This window comes from Phragmites australis, chromosome 1 (assembly GCF_958298935.1).
Source record: "Phragmites australis chromosome 1, lpPhrAust1.1, whole genome shotgun sequence".
In the NCBI taxonomy this organism is placed as follows: Eukaryota; Viridiplantae; Streptophyta; class Magnoliopsida; order Poales; family Poaceae; genus Phragmites; species Phragmites australis.
In genome coordinates, this window is record NC_084921.1 from 42,698,349 (window position 1) to 42,716,399 (window position 18,051).

Here is an 18,051-nt window from a genome sequence, read left to right on the forward strand (position 1 = left end):
ACCGGCAAGTCTCTCTCTCTCTTGATCCCTCAGGCCGCCTTGTCACTTACACATGCATCCCTTTTGCTTGACTTTTTTAACACGCCATCTTCATCATCTATTTCATACTTTGCTTGACCTCCATGTGTACAGCTAGGATCACCCTTAACTCCACCTGACCTCCTTGATTGTTTGGCAGCAAGCACCCACTTAGCCCCTATCGTCTGTTGTCAACCGCTAAGTTGCATTTGTCACCTGCACACCATGAGACAAGCAAACATATTTTTCTAACTCCAACTCCAGTTAGTCCATAATCAAAATGCTCAAACCAAGCTCAAGCAATCCAAAACTTGACAAACCAAATTGACAGTCTTATCAATCACTCATCACATATAAATCAAGGCATATTTCAACTTAGTTTCTCAGAGTTGGACCTCCTGTAACTGAGCCCAGAGTGTTACAAATTCTTGAATCTGAATCGTATTGGTGATTTTTCCTCGAATGGCTTTAATCCAGTTGTTATTGGTTAGTTCTTTACTCACTATCCTATTTTTCCACCTTGATATTTCATACAAACTTGGTGCGATAACTTTTGGTGCTTCTCCTTCAAACCAGCGACTATGCCAAAAACTTGCCTTGTCTCCATATCCTAAAATTACAGTAGTGCATATTGTGAATGACGGTTTGTCGGCCTTATCGCAGGGGGTGTCCATGCCGATCCAACCCTTGTGAGGGGCAGTCCATTCATACCACAACCATTTGAGCCTCAAAGCCCTACTAAACTTCTCCAAATCCAGTACTGATGAGGACATCCCTCCTACGGATGCAAACGAAACTCCTCAAGTTGCTGTGCAAGGTCCAATTACTCGCGCTCGTGCTCGACTCTTAAATTTACAGGTGAACTCGTTCCTAAGCAATTCTTTTTGTGAGTTTGAGAATAAATTGCTACCTAATGATTTAATTGTACTTAGGAACACATGAGAGGACCAGCAAGGGCGTGGAGAAGGCCTTCGAGGCGTGGAGGGCCAGCGCGGACGTCCGGTTCAAGATGGAGGCCCAAACCGATTCGATTTCGTTTCTGTTTCGGACTCCAGAAACAGCCCGCACTAAAACGGACGCCCAGGTTGCATACGGAGTCGGATTTGGGCGTACTATATATGGATGGAAAGATAATTTCAAGACTCTTCCAATGGCACCAGTATCAGGCTCAAATTCATCTGGGGTTAACGGGAATCGTCCGAACAAGTTGACGTCCAGAATCTGTCTCGGCGATGCGACGTCGTATTTTGGTCTTTGGGCCTTGTATCGTGTTGGAGCCCAATAGGGGCGCGTCCAGAGGGTCTTGCGCGACCCTAGAGTCTCCATAAACAGCCGTCGTGCCGTCGTTTAGGGCGGGTTTTGCTTAAGTTAATCTGTCAAGAACAGTTCGCTGCTAGATCGGTTTGTGAGACCCCAACTTGTGAGCTTAATCAATTCATCTGCAATTTTCCAGATTGTGTTCTTCTTGGTTCTTGCTTGTGTCTTCGATTCGCAGGCAAGGATTAGCCTTCGTGGCGAGGTCAATCGCGCAGCGCACGGTTGATAACCCGAGGAGAAGTGGTGCTGCGATTGCGGGGTTCGAATCTTATTGATTGGAAGCCGGATCGTTTGTGTCAAATCTCCACCAAATCGATAGTTATCCCCACCTGACGGAAGATCGGGACCCCCTGTTCCCATCAAGTGGTAATCAGAGACTCAGGTTATAGTCAGGCTTACCCTAGTTCGCGTGTGTTTCTGTCTTTCGTCCCATAGTCCACAAAAACAAAAAATTTAGGTTCTAGTTTACCCGTCCTACAACCGTGTTTAGCCTTTGCATAGTCACTTTCAGAGTCCGTAGTGTTGAGTTTATGTCCTAGTCGTGTCTTTGTTGCTGGTTTAGTGCGTGTTTTAGTTCAATTGTGTTTCCCCTTTGCAACCCTAGCCGCCACCTCCACAGCTCATAGCCGCGCAATTTTTTGATCGTCGTTTTCCTACCATATTTGTTTGATCCGGTGCTAGGGTTCATCAATTCCACCAGTTTCCACCATCATATACACCTACCCAGATCACCACGCCACTCCAGACCAGTGTCCATATATCCGCTGCCACCGTATCACCCCCCACCGCCAAGCCGATTGTGTTTTTCCCCATCTGAAAATCATAATCGGAAGCCCTAATTTCAAACGGCCATAACTCCCTCATACGGACTCCGAATCAGGAATTTTTTGATTCTACGGACATCTACACGAAATTTCCCATCCACTGGCCACCGGCTTTGCCGGTTTTGACGATTTTAGAATCCCCAAATTCGTCTCAGAAAATTGTCTGTTCGAGCTTCGAAGTTTTGGCACGCTTTTTAAAGATTTTGCAGAAATTTCCTAGGCCACATCTTAAGTCTGATTGAGCTGAAACTTTGTGTGGTTCCTTTTCCAGTGTGCCTATTGGAGAAAAAAATATCAAAAAAATAAAAGAAAAAAGTGAAAGATTTTGATTCCTACTAGTGCTTGGCTGTCACGATAGCGTCCATTGAGCTCGATTCCAGAGAGGCTGTTTTGCTGAATTGTGCTGGTTTTTGCCTAGTCCGTGAGTTGCTGTTGTTTCTCCTATCCATACTCGAGCCTTCCTTGTTAGCACTCCTGTTCTAGGACACGTATAGGCCAGCAACTAGGACAAGTGTACTTTGGACCTTTATTCAGCATTGCTATCTGTTATTGAATTGTGTTCCACTCACATACATTTTTTTTGTGTGCCCTCCGAGCTCCACATATCATCTTCTGATCAATACAGTTTTGACCTTGCAATCGCGGTTTCACTCCTTCTCGGTAAGTATCACGAACCAGCCTCCGATTGTACCGTCCTCTGTATTGTGTTTTTCGTAAGATACTTGTAAGCGCTCAGTAAGACGCATTAGAGTGTGTGCCTTTTCCCACCAAAGAGAGCGTAGTCGGATTACCAGAGAGAGCATAGTTGGATTATTAGGGATAACCTTCACTGTTTGTTCCTGTTTTTGGTGTTTACAATGGCAGGAGATGATATGAAGATTCCCACAGATTTCAACGAATGTGTCAGTCGCGAAGAGCTAGAAGCTGCTCGGCAGCTTATGGAGGAAAAGATGGAGGAAACGGTCTGCAAGTCTGTCCATGACGCGCTTATTGCGATGCAGCTTGGCACCATGCTGGAGCGGGTGGACAGACGGGTGTCCGAGCTCACTGATAGAATTGCTGCATTGGAGACACGTCCACCTCCACACCCACAGAACACCGGTCCACGCTTTCCAGATGACGCGGTGTTTGATGCCAACGGTAATTACGTTGAAGCAGCTACCAAGGAAGCACGCCTACGACGTCGTCTCCGCACCAACACAGAAGGTATGGGTGGTGCTCACCATCAGCATGGTAATAATAATCGTGTACCCGATGATCCTTATGCTAAGATTAAATTCACAATACCATCTTTTTCGGGTCATTATGATGCTGAGGGATATCTGGATTGGGAGATGACAGTAGAGCAGAAGTTTTGTTCCCACCTTGTGCCTGAGCAACATAGAGTTAGACAAGCCACTAGTGAGTTTAAAGATTTTGCTATCATTTGGTGGACGGGCTTAGCTGCAGATGGTGCTTTACCTACCACGTGGGAAGAACTTAAGGTGGCTATGCGTGATAGATTTGTTCCCCCATCTTATCATAGAGACTTGCGTAAGAAATTGATGCGTTTAGAGCAAGGGGATAAATCTGTGCAGGATTATTATGGTGACCTTCAAAAGGGGTTGATGCGTTGTAGCATCGTGGAGGGGAATGAGGATTCCATTTGTCGTTTTTACTCGGGATTGAGGCGTGAAATTCAGGACATAGTTGATTTTAAGGAATTTAACTCTGTCGGCCAGTTGTTCCAGTTTGCTATGCTTGCAGAGAAGGAATTGCAGGGACGCCAACAGTATAAACCCGGAGTAATTTTGGCGCTTCCTATGCGCCAAAGACGACTACATCAGCACCTCCTTCGAGTGCCCGCGTACCACCACTACCACCACCAGCGAGCACGTGACCTTCAGCCTCGTCTCCATCTTGCCCTCAGGCCGCTGGTAAGCCTTCTTTGCAGGTACCCGCCAAGAAATCAGATTCAGCGCCTTCCAGTGGTCGCACTTCGAGCATTCAGTGCCACCGCTGCCATGGGCTTGGCCACGTGAAGAAGGATTGCCCTAGCCAACGGGCGTACATTGCTATAGATGATGGCTACATTAGTGCTTCGGATGTTGATGAGGATGATGACACGAGTGCCGTTTCCGGCGATGACAACATGTATGATGCCAATGCTTTGGGTGGTGCTGCCACGGCGGGTTTCCGGAACATTATTGTGCAGCGTGTCCTTAGTACTCAGCTTGAGCAATCAGAGAGGCAGCAGCGCCATAATTTGTTCCAAACTTTCTTCGTCATCAACAATCGACGTGCCCGTGTTATAATTGATGGAGGAAGCTGCAACAATTTGGTGAGTTTAGATTTGGTCAAGAAGCTTGGCTTGGCCACAAGACCACGGCCACACCCCTATCATATTCAGTGGTTTAATGATTCCGGCAAGGTTAAGGTAACACAAACAGTACGCGTGCATTTTTCCATTGGTATATATTCTGATTTTGCTGATTGTGATGTAGTACCTATGGAAGCATGCTCTCTTTTGTTGGGTCGACCTTGGGAATATGATAATGATGCACGTCACCATGGTAGAAGTAATAAATACACCTTCATGCATCAGGGAAAGAAAATTACTTTGCTGCCTTTAACTCCTGCTGAAATTGTACAAGCTGAAAAGGATAGAGCTGAAAGTGCAAAAAATGAACCTCATGTTAAACCTGAAAATCAGCAAGCAATTAAATTGAAAGCCCCTGTCATGCTTGCAACAAAATCTGATCTTTCTGGACTTCATCATGATGATACTTGCTGCTATGCCTTGATTTGCAAAGATGCTTTATTTTCCATTGATGATATTGCTAGCACTTTCCCTGCACCTGTGACTAACCTTTTGCAGGAGTTCAGAGATGTTTTCCCCTCTGAGATACCTCCAGGCATTCCTCCCATTCGCGGGATTGAGCATCAAATTGATTTGATTCCTGGAGCGAGCTTGCCCAACCGTGCTGCATATAGGGCCAACCCTGAGGAGACTAAGGAGATTCAGCGCCAAGTCCAAGACCTTTTGGACCGCGGGTATGTACGTGAGAGCCTTAGTCCTTGTTCTGTTCCTGTCATTTTGGTTCCAAAAAAAGATGGCAGTTGGCGCATGTGTGTCGATTGTAGAGCCATTAACAACATCACCATCTGGTACCGTCATCCTATTCCTCGATTAGATGATATGCTTGATGAGTTAAGTGGTTCTAAGATTTTCTCTAAGGTTGATTTACGCAGTGGTTACCACCAAATTAGAATGAAATTGGGCGATGAATGGAAAACTGCCTTTAAAACCAAGTTCGGCTTGTATGAGTGGTTAGTCATGCCTTTTGGGTTAACTAATGCACCTAGTACTTTCATGCGTTTGATGAACGAGGTTTTACGCCCATTTATTGGCAAATTTGTGGTGGTTTATTTTGATGATATCTTGATTTACAGCACATGTTTATCTGAACATCTTGATCATCTACGTGCTGTTTTTGATGCTTTGCGAGCCGCGCGCTTATTTGGTAACCTCGAGAAGTGCACCTTTTGTACCGAACGAGTCTCGTTTCTTGGCTATGTTGTGACTCCACAGGGCATTGAGGTGGATGAGGCCAAGGTGCATGCCATTCAGAGTTGGCCAACGCCTTCGACGGTGACACAAGTGCGGAGTTTCCTTGGACTTGCAGGATTTTATCGCCGTTTTGTGAAGGATTTCAGCACCATCGCTGCCCCTTTACATGAGCTGACCAAGAAGGGTGTTTCATTCCATTGGGGGCAGCCACAGGAGGATTCTTTTGCTCTTTTGAAAGACAAGCTTACTCACGCGCCGCTACTCCAACTTCCTGATTTTGGTAAGACTTTTGAGCTTGAATGCGATGCAAGTGGAGTCGGCATTGGTGCTGTTTTGATGCAAGGAAGTAAACCCGTTGCTTACTTTAGTGAGAAATTGCATGGGCCTGTTCTTAATTATTCCACGTATGATAAAGAATTGTATGCTCTCATTCATTCTTTAGAAACGTGGCAACATTATTTATGGCCTAAGAAATTTGTTATTCATTCGGATCATGAATCACTTAAACATCTTCGTTGCCAAACGAATCTGAATCGTAGACATGCTAAGTGGGTGGAATTTCTTGAATCGTTTCCCTACATCATTAAACACAAGAAGGGGAATGATAATGTGATTGCGGATGCTTTGTCTCGACGCTATGCCATGTTGTCTCAACTTGATTATCGTATTTTTGGACTTGAAACGATTAAGGGACAATATGCTCGAGATGATGATTTTAAAGATGTGCTTTTGAATTGCAAAGAGGGACGTACATGGAATAAATTTGTGCTTAATGATGGATACTTGTTTAGAGCTAACTGTCTATGCATTCCAGTTGGATCCGTTCGTCACTTGTTGTTGCAGGAAGCACATGGCGGTGGTTTGATGGGCCACTTTGGTGCTAAGAAGACGGAGGATGTGCTGTCCACACACTTCTTTTGGCCTAGGATGTGGCGTGATGTCGAGCGCTTTGTTTCTCGATGCACTACGTGTCAAAAGGCTAAGTCCCGATTGAATCCACAGGGTTTGTATATGCCTCTTCCTATTCCTTCGGTTTCGTGGGCTGATATTTCTATGGACTTTGTTTTGGGATTGCCTCGGACAAAGAGGGGGAGCGATAGTGTTTTTGTTGTGGTCGATCGCTTTTCTAAGATGGCACATTTTCTTCCTTGTCATAAAACGGATGATGCCGTGCATATTGCTAACCTCTTCTTCAAAGAGATTGTTCGCTTGCATGGTATGCCTTCTACTATTGTTTCAGATCATGATGCAAAATTCTTGAGTCACTTTTGGCGTACGCTATGGAACAAATTGGGTACAAAGCTGCTGTTTTCTACAACATGTCATCCACAAACAGATGGTCAGACAGAGGTTGTAAATAGAACATTGTCTACAATGCTGCGAGCGATATTGAAGCAAAATTTGAAGCTGTGGGAAGAGTGTTTACCTCATGTTGAGTTTGCATATAATCGGGCGGCTCACTCCACCACCAAGGTAAGTCCTTTTCAGGTAGTGTATGGCTTTAACCCTCGTGCTCCCATTGATCTTTTGCCTCTACCTACTTCTGAGCGAGTACATAGTGATGCTACGGAGCGTGCTGATTTTATTTTTAAATTACATGCTTCAATTAAAGAGAACATAGAAAAGATGAAAAGTATAGAATTGCTGGTAGTCAAGGTAGAAAGGAAGTTCAACTTGAACCAGGTGATTTAGTGTGGTTGCATTTGAGAAAAGATAGATTTCCAGATTTGCGAAATCTAAATTGATGCCACGTGCTGCTGGTCCATATAAAATTTTGGCAAAGCTTAATGACAATGCATATAAGCTTGAGTTGCCTCCCGAGTTTGGGGTTAGTCCCACTTTTAACATTTCAGATTTGAAGCCATATTTGGGAGAAGAAGATGAGCTTGAGTCGAGGACGACTCCTTTTCAAGAGGGGGAGGATGATGAGGACATCCCTCCTACGGATGCAAACGAAACTCCTCAAGTTGCTGTGCAAGGTCCAATTACTCGCGCTCGTGCTCGACTCTTAAATTTACAGGTGAACTCGTTCCTAAGCAATTCTTTTTGTGAGTTTGAGAATAAATTGCTACCTAATGATTTAATTGTACTTAGGAACACAGGAGAGGACCAGCAAGGGCGTGGAGAAGGCCTTCGAGGCGTGGAGGGCCAGCGCGGACGTCCGGTTCAAGATGGAGGCCCAAACCGATTCGATTTCGTTTCTGTTTTGGACTCCAGAAACAACCCACACTAAAACGGACGCCCAGGTTGCATACGGAGTCGGATTTGGGCGTACTATATATGGATGGAAAGATAATTTCAAGACGCTTCCAATGGCACCAGTATCAGGCTCAAATTCGTCTGGGGTTAACGGAAATCGTCCGAACAAGTTGACGTCCAAAATCTGTCTCGGCGATGCGACGTCGTATTTTGGTCTTTGGGCCTTGTATCGTGTTGGAACCCAATAGGGGCGCGTCCAGAGGGTCTTGCGCGACCCTAGAGTCTCCATAAACAGCCGTCGTGCCGTCGTTTAGGGCGGGTTTTGCTTAAGTTAATCTGTCAAGAACAGTTCACTGCTAGATCGGTTTGTGAGACCCCAACTTGTGAGCTTAATCAATTCATCTGCAATTTTCCATGTGTTCTTCTTGGTTCTTGCTTGTGTCTTCGATTCGCAGGCAAGGATTAGCCTTCGTGGCGAGGTCAATCGCGCAGCGCACGGTTGATAACCCGAGGAGAAGTGGTGCTGTGATTGCGGGGTTCGAATCTTATTGATTGGAAGCCGGATCGTTTGTGTCAAATCTCCACCAAATCGATAGTTATCCCCACCTGACGGAAGATCGGGACCCCCTGTTCCCATCAAGTACGCCAAGCCCACCTAAGTTCTTCGGTCTACTTATAGTGGACCAATTAATTAGGCAGTGGCCACCATGTGCCATGTCATCTCCTTTCCAAAGAAAAGATCGACATATTTTGTCCATTTTTTCTTTGCCCATTATGCAAGCGGAAAAATTGTCAAATGATGCGTCGGAATGGAGCAAAGAACTGAGTTGATCAATGTTAGTATCCTAGCTTTGGATAGAAGCTTTCCTTTCCACCTTGGTAGCTGAGCCCCCAATTTCTCAATTAATGGTTGCACTTGTATCCTTTTGAGCTTTCTAGTATGCAACATGAGTCCGAGGTAGTGGCAGGGATTTTTTTTTTCTCTCACCAGGGAAGGAATGCAGCACGATGTTTAGATCAATTTCCGCACAACGGATTGGATATGCCACACTTTTTGCAAAGTTTGTGCTTAATCCAGTCACTTGACCGAAGAATGATAGGATGCTTTGAGTCGCTTGAATCTCATCTGGAGGTGGGTTGATGAAAATGGTTGCATCGTCTGCATAAAGAGAAGTGTGCATCTTTGCCGCCCGAACTTGGATGGGTGACAGAATGTTCCTTTGTGTGGCTAAGCGCAGGATTTTTTTGCAGCAAATCAATGGCGAGGATGAACAACATTGGGGACAAGGGGTCTCCTTATCGCCGCCCCTGACCATAACTGAAAGGTGGCCCTAGGTTGCCATTCAATATAATTTTGGAGGACGAGGTGCCAAAAAGGATGGAGATCCATTCACACCATTTATTTCCAAAACCTAGCCTTTGTAAAAGTTCCAGTAGATATCCCCAATGAATGGAGTCGAAGGCCTTGGCAATGTTGAGTTTTAGAAAGATAGCAGGGATTTTCTTCTTGTGTAGGTCTCTAATCAAATTTTGTGTGTAGAGAAATTGTCTTGAATACATCACTTTTTGATGAAAGCGCTTTGACATGTGGAGACCAAAGTATCCAGGTGAGGGCCAACCTATTTGCCAAGAGCATGGAGAAGATTTTAGCAATGTTGTGCATGAGGCTAATTGGCCTAAAACCCCCCACCCTCATAGTGTATGCTTTTTTGGGGGAGCAGCACCATGTGTGCTGAGTTGAGGAGTTCAAAGGTTGTCCCGTTGCAGGTGTATAAATGATTGAAAGCTCGTACTAGGTCACTTTTGATGGTCTCCCAAAAACTTTTGAAGAAAAGGCCAGTGTAACCATCTAGGCCTGGTGCCTTTTTTGGTGGCATTGAGAAGATTGTGGCCTTGATCTCCTCTTCAGAAAAAGGATTCTCCAGGTGGCTTAGGTCAGTCTCATGGTAGCCAAGGTATTACTAGTCCAGTGTGTGGGTTCTGGTTGGGGGGCTTCCAAGGTGGTTGCTAAATTTTGATAGTAGTTCTTGCTCTTTATCTTCCTTTATAAAAATGACCCCTTGGTCAGTTTGTAGACATTGTATGTAATTTTCCCTCCTGCAAGCTGTATCCCTCAAATGATTTTTTTTTGTATTAGCGTCCCTACATATGATCCAATTGAGTCTTGAGCGTTGCTTTTTCCTTGATTTTTCAATGACTACTAAACCTAGGTTGCGGGCTTTAAGGCGCTGCAGCAGTTGGTGTTTCGGTGCTGTGAGGGAACGTGTCTCTTGCGCCATGTCGAGTCTGAGGATTAATTCTTTGACAATGGTCATTTGTAGTTAGGTGTCCCCAATTGTTGATCTTCTCCATTTTTTGAGCGCTTTTGCAACACGTGCAAGTTTGATGTGTAGCCTCTTAATGGCGTTTGTTGATTGTAAATGTCGGCTCCATGTTTGTGCGACTATTTCCTGGAACCCGGGCATTGAGACCCAGAAGTTTTCAAAGAGGAAACCTTTATAGGGTTGGGAGGATACATCACCATGAAGTAAGAGCAAGCAATGATCCGACATGAGGGATGACAATGGATGCAAGAAACAAGAAAGAGAAGTTCCCACTGTGTAGTGCAAAAAAATCTGTCAATGCGAGTGATAGTTGGGTTTGCCTGATTGTTGCAATAGGTGAATTTGCGCCCATTGAGACTAATCTCTTTCCAAGATAAATCATCAATTACTGCCTTGAAGGAACCCATTAACCTCATGTTTAGGCTGTCATTATTCTTGTCCTTTACTTGGTATATGAGGTTAAAATCCCCTGCAATGATCCACTTGTCTCTAACATTTCACGCTATATTACGCAACTCCTGAAGGAAGTCAAATTTTGCCTCATCTCCTTGTGGACCATACACCATGGTGAAAGACCATTTTGTTCCGACAGCACGCATTGTTATCGTTGCGGTGATAGCGTTGTTAGTAATCAGTGGATCAAAAACCTCATAATGTTCTTCTAAAACCACCAACAATGCACCTTCTCTAGTCTGTTGTGTCAGGAGGAAAGTGAAGTTTGCAGTGAATTGCAGGCCTAGGATTTGCACAACCATGGGCTGGTTGATGATGTCCAGCTTACTTTCCTGAAGGCATATGATTGTGGGTGAGGTGGAGGAGACAACTTCTTGGATTACATCCTTATGTGCATTGTCGTTGAGGCTTCTTACATTCCAGCATAGTATTTTGCAGTTAACTTGTGACATCATTTAGTTTGTAGCGACTGACATGTTTGCAGCTAGAGGGTCAGAGCTCACGAGACACATTTCAAAAAGGTGAGGATGAGTTTTTTCAGGAGTTGCTAGCTAGTAGAAGTGTACTATGACAAGCCAGAAGGACTGGTTCACCATCAGAGTGGCATGCAACACATGTAGCTGATGCATATTTGACTCGCAGATGCAACTGCCGAAGAATTTCTGACTTGACAAGCGGACGCAGCTACCACCAAAAGGACCATACCACCAAGCGATGCCACCCACAAAAGCATAGATAGTGTTACTTGCTAAAGAATACATTTGATGATAGGATCGACATTGCTGCAACAACTGGAAGCATTCAATCCTGTTGAAGCTCCACCACTTCATCAGCCTCTGCAACACGCTCCAATCCGCACAGAGCAATGATCGCATTGATCAGGGTCTGGGACAGAGGACACTTGAAGATATCAAAATACTTCTACAAATCGACGTCATCTGGTGTGCCATCTTCTGTAATCAGCCCCCACTTCTTCATGAGGACCAAGTGTGCCTTGGTTACGGTGTCACCTTTGCCGCATGAGTTGGTCACAATGTGAGCACTGCGGCGTAAGCTGAACCCTGTTGTAGGTTTCTTTAAAGCAATTTGGCCCCTCATTCCATGTCGCGTAGGCTTTGTTGTAGGAAGCAGAGGTGCTCTGAGGGTCTTGGTGATCTAGTCGAGGAAGGAGGCAAATTTTGATGCCAGTGTGGTTGGACTTGCAGCTGCTAGTGGGGAGGAGGGGGACTGCGTCGCTAGCCATGCTAGCGTAGAGGAGGGGCGCATTCTCCTCTGGTAAGTCACAAGCTGCTAGGTGAGCATGTCAGCGGTGGCATGCTGTATCACCAGAGACGCAGATGGAGCTGATGTTTTCGAAGTGGCTGATGTCGCCGGGTCAGGTGAGGTGGCACCCGTGGCCTATGTCGAGGACATGAGCGCACCCATGAACTATGTGGCCTCGGGAGGTGGCGCCTGGTCGGGCACCAGGGTGGACTTGCCCGCGAAGGTCTAGTGCTCCACTGTAGGTGGCTAACTAGCAGTGTGAAGGGGTGTCGTGAGGTTGGCACCTGCAGCTACATCCTGGTGCTCTTCCTCAGCTTCTTACGACTGATGTTGTTGGTGTTCAACTGGTTCAGGTTCCTGTTGTTGCGCCTAGTTGAGCATGACCTGGGTTAGGGTGTACACTAGTGAAGCCGCTGGTGAACTTTCTGGTAGCGGCGAGGTCTCCCTCTCCTGGCCTGCAGTGGTTGATGTAATTGTGGCCTTGAACTGCATAGGATCGGGTTGCTGGTACGTTAGTGGATTAGAATTCTCAATATGAAGAGATGTAAACTGGATGTCGGCACTACTGTCTTTAAGCATCTTCTTCTTGCTGCCCCACTGGTGAGATTCTCCTTTCTTTGTTTTTTTGGTTTGCCACTCCACAGCCACTGGAGAGGCAAACCTGACACGCTGTGAACCCTTCAGAGCATGTTGTGCCGAAGATGCCAACATCTCTTTGGTGCACTTGATCTTGGGGCTTTTCCTTGGTGAAGGGCTGTCGTGGCGGGAGTGATGACCATAATACCATGTGCCACTTTGACTACGCTCATCCCATCCTCCGTCTGGCTCGACCCCACCGTCTGGCTCACCAAAACGATAATCTAGGGTGCTCTCCTAGCATCGGTTGGGTTTTCCCCCTTGCCCGGGTTGTCAGTGAGGAAGGTAAGGTCCTGGATGACCTGCATGTGAATGAACATCCTGTATACAAACCAATTCTTTATACTTATGGGTTCCTCATGGTGTATTATGACCTGAGGGAGTGGAAAAGACGTTGGAGTTAGCTTTGCATCTTCATCTGCAATGGAGAGCCAGATGATCTTTGGAATCAGGGTTGGGATGTTGCACTATGCCCACAGGTCGTAGGTACGGGTATACTCCCTCCTCCTTGTGTGTTCTTCCATGAAGTGGATGGCACACCTTCTACTGATGACTTGTGTTGCCACCTCCTCCCTCTAGGCATGGATCGACATGCCCTTAATACGCAAACGCACATGAAAGTCAAAGTGCATTGTCTCGGCATACCTTTGCTCGGTCCAATCCTAGCCCCGGTAGGGCATGCGATGTCATTGTAGGACAACATCTGAGTGGCGCAAGTTGTTGAAGATGATGCAGAATTCCTCCGGATGGTGCTTGACGATATGACATTCTCCCTCCCTCACCCCAAGAACTTCAGCGAGGGTGTCCTATAGCTGGTGCGGTTCGGTGCGAGGTCGGTTCTCGGCCAACCAGCAAATGGTAACATGACTGAGCATGAAGTCTCTCCTCTTGGCAATGTCGCCAGTTGCAGAGATCATTGTGTAGTCCTGAAGCGGCCTGGCAGCTAGATCACCAGGGAAGGCTTTCATCGCTTCTTTGGTGTGTGGAGAGGTGTGGGAAATGGAAGGCTTGTACTCTGGCTAAAGGTTAAATTGGAGTTCTTGCAGGTAGGAGAGCTTGTTGCTTTGTTTGTGAGGGATGTTCCTAGGTGAGCGTGGAGCAACTATGTGATGGTGAGGATTGTTTCTACTATTTGGGCATCTAGCAGATTTGTGTCATGAGCCCCAACATTTCCAACATTTCATTGGATCTCTGCAGGAGGATACTCTGTGACCTGGAGCTAGGTAATTGAAACATTTGCCCCAAGTTTTTCTTAAATAGATGTCTCGGTTGGATTTGGATCTGTTTGGTTTGTGAGCATCCAAAGTTTGAATTGAATGTCTACCTTTCCTCCACCAATATTTCAATTTTACAATGTTCCATCCATCTTCTCCATCGCCCTATACCCACTCCTCTGAACCCTATGCTCTGTTGTAGCTGACGACACGGCGGACAGGCAAGGAGTGACGTGCCCCCTCACTGCTTTGGAGATGCTTTGCGACCGGGTGTTGTGATTCTCATCCAGCATCCTCTGCGGTGCCCGATGTCTCTGGATGGCCAGCGGAGAGATGATGAAGTTGGATTTACCCGCCTGTGATGAATGCTGCAAAGAGCTTTGATGAACTTGGGGAGCTGGGACATGCCTAAGTCCCATTAGAGCGGGATGCGTTGGATCCTTTCTCCTGTTTGCTTGCTTGGGGGAGCCTGCAGCACCAATACTGAGCTCTGCATTTTCAGCATAGATTAAATACAAAGGACCTTTCTCGATGGAACACTTCAATCCGTAAGCTCGAGAGACCAGGGGAAGAATAACTGGTGATGCCTTTCTTAACTCCTGTAGCTCCAGTCAAGCTATATGTAGCATTGAACTGTTCGGCAGCTTGTGGACGAAGCAACAGAGCCTTAAGATCTTTCGAATCTTGGATTGAAAGCAAAATAGCTTGCGAGGACTCCAGTGCCTACAGATCTGGACGCACCATGGTCGAAACTATCTCTGCCAAGCTTGAAACTCGAGGAGGAGAGGGAAAAAGTGTGGGAGAAAGGGAGATCCGGCTTAGGGGTAAGAGGAGTTATGTAGGGGAAGTGGATTTTTCAGTGGATTTAGGTTGGATTTGGGGATCGAAGGTGGAGGCAGTGTCGCAAGTTGTGTCGCCAAAGCACCCTAACGGTTCCGTCCATACATTTTTTTTTTGTTTCTCTTTGATTTCAATAATTGTAAGAGTTATCTGCTACTTCCTCCGGTCATAATGTTATCATAAGAATAAAATGCAAGGGTATGTCATCTACCCGCGATCTTTGAAACTATAGAGGGACACACATAATCGGGTCAAAGCTATATATGTAAGAATTTATCTAAAATGTCATGTAATTGTGACCAAAGGGAGTACTTGTTACTGCCACAAATGACAAACTCATAAAACTGAACACCATCGTTCGTGGGCTTGGGCATGTGGTTAATACGGGTATTTTCAATTTGATTTTTTGGTCTATTAAAATTTTGGTACTGGAAACCGATTGACCAAATAGGGGGTAGATCTAGGGGTGGCTACCCCCTACCACTTCTTAGCCAATGGAGCCCCCCTCCTCCCAACAATTTTTTACATGGATGAGGAAGAGGAAGAGGGAGAAGAAGAGAGAGGGGAGGAAGAAGAAAAGGGAGAGAGGGGTGGATGAAACCTCTCTACCTAGCTCATCTGCATCCGTCACCACTATGAAATATAAAAACCGAACTTAATTAACAGATTTATTTTGGTTTGGTTGTTTTGGATTTTGGTTTGAGCAACCAAAATCTTTAAAGAGAGGAGCGAAGGGTTTGCCGCGTAGGCGAGGAGCAAAAGAACAAGGATCATATGGGCAAGAGGTAGAGGCACGGGCAATGTGCTACGGGCTACAACAGCTACAAAGTAGAAGGGATTATTGGATTATTACGTTAGGTTTATTGGGTTGCTTCAACAGGTTTTTGAAACTCAAAAACCAAATTACAAACCAAAATCGGTTGACAATGTAGTTTCATGCTTGTTTTAGCTCTCTCTTCTTTGAGAGAATTCCTTATTTGTTATTGGAAGATAAAGTGATTCCTTATTTGTGACTCCATGAAATGAACTTCCTTATTTGCTACTGCTTCTAATTTTCATTCCTTACTCGTCACTATCATCCATTTTACTCATAAAAAAGACACATTTGCCCTTGGACAGGACAACAGCCTTGGGCGGAGCCACCGACATCTAATCAAAGTTTATGGCTATTTAGATATTGAATCATAGAATGTGGTGTACTAGAGAGTTGTAGAATATTTTTTTTATGCTTCCATAAAGTTTTTGAACGCTGAATTTGGATGCATCAATCAGGAGATATGAATTTATGAAGTCGTGTTGTTTTGCCGACCATTAGGAGAGCTACATGGTTACATTTGTGATTATGATTAGGCATAGAAAATGACAGAATTATTTTTGTGGTGAATACTAAAGTTGTAGAAAATTTTAATATGCGTATTTGTTGTGTTTCCTGTTGTAGAAAAATAGATATAAAAATAACAAGGTGAATTGACTATATTGGATACATCTTTCCAAAGACAAATGTATCTTTATAGGTAAAATATATAACAGTGGTGAGGTAGGAATAAAAATTAAAAATAGTGACAAATGTGTCTTTTTTGATGATCTAAAACTGTACGTACCCTAATTTTCTAGGGTTTTGTTCCTCCATTGGTGACTCACTCCCGACGTGAGTTTCCTTCTTCGATCGCAATTCAAGCTTGACTCCCCTATCCTGGAACCTGCTCGGGCTGATAAAGGGGTCGGCTAGTCCTTCGTCCTAGCCTTGGTACGGTTCTTGCAGCGATCTGGGTTAGGTTCTTGTTTCGGTCGTTTGGTTTCCTATTGCGGTGCGATGGAGGCGATTTTGGGGAGCTCGGCGAAAGGCAAGGCCTCGGCCACCTCTGTCAATCTAGACGAGCTTCTCCAGGGTTTAGATCTCCATGATGGCGAGTTAGACGATGTGATTCTCGGCGATGAGGAGGTGGTGCATCTGAAGAAATCTGCAAAGTGGATGGCATTGGGGCAGGTGATCACATCTAAACCCTATAGTGCTCCCGTTCTCTTCGATACACTAAAGTTTGCTTGGAGTCTTACACATGAACCCTCTTTCCGCTTGATGGGCGAGAACTTGTTCATCGTGCAAGCTTTCTGTGTAGCAGATTGGAAGAAGATGATTCTTCAAGGATCCTGGCTCTTTCGAGGTTGGGGTGTGGTGTTTGAGGAATATGACAGACTTGCAGATCCGCAGTCCGTAACCCTAGATCGGATTGCGGTGTGGACTCAGATTCATGGTATACTGGAGGTTTACCGCACGGATGAGATCGTTGCTAAATTGGTGAAGCGGATTGGGGAGGTGATACACATCGAGATGAAACCCAACAGGAATGATAGGGGAGACTATGTATGTGTGCGAGTCAGACTTGATGCTATAAGTCCTCTTGTTCGTTTCGTGGGTCTCTCTCTAACGAAGGAACGTCTTCGGTTAATGGTGAAATATGCGAAAGTGCCTTACACTCCCTGGAGGAATGTGGTCATGGTGAGCATGGGCCGGAGATGATTCAGTTTGGCTCATGGTTGCTTGTGGAAAAACCAAGTCGTGGTACCTCGACGCCTTAGGGGCGCGGAAACCCTGCACCATCTTAAAGAGGCAGAGGAAGGAGGGATCGTGGGCATGGCCGTGACTCTGATTCGAGGAAAAGAGACTCGAAAGACGCGTAACTTGATGAGGACGGGGAAGAGTTGAATGTACTGCTACTAGCCTGGCTAAGACCACTGAGCATGTCTTGAATTTCCTGCTTGTGGTTAGGAAGAAGCTAGACATGTAGTATGGTTATTTGGAGGAAGACAACACGGTTTTGTCTAGCACGGAGGTGAGTACAAGGCCGTCGGAGAGCCCCCCCCCCCCGGTATACATCCCTCCACGTGAACTGAAATGCATGACGCAGGGGGCCTCACTGGCAAAGAAAGCAACAACAAGCTCAGGATCGGCGGACTCCAAGGTGGAGCCTGTCCGATCGCAATGAAAATACTGAGCTGGAACTGCCGGTGGATGTGTATGCCCTCGGTAGTTTGTGCTCTTCTGGAGATCTAGAATCAATACAAGCTAGATGTGGTCTTTTTGTCCGAGACTCACCTGGAGGAAGTTAGCGCAAAAAAATTAATGCGTCATTTGGGGTTTGATAATCTATTCATTGACGAGAGCAATGGACTGAGTGGAGGCCTCTTAATGCTTTGGAGGAAGGATGTGAAATTGTTGTTGCAGTTTAGTAGTGCTGACTACATTGATGTGTTTATGGATGATGGTCCTAGTTGGCGCCTAACTGGGATATATGGGGAACCCGAGTGGGATCATAAGTATCGTACTTGGGAGAGAATGAGGATGCTGCATGGCTCCCTGGATATGCCATGGTTAATAGTTGGCGACTTCAATGAATCTTGTATGGTCATGAGAA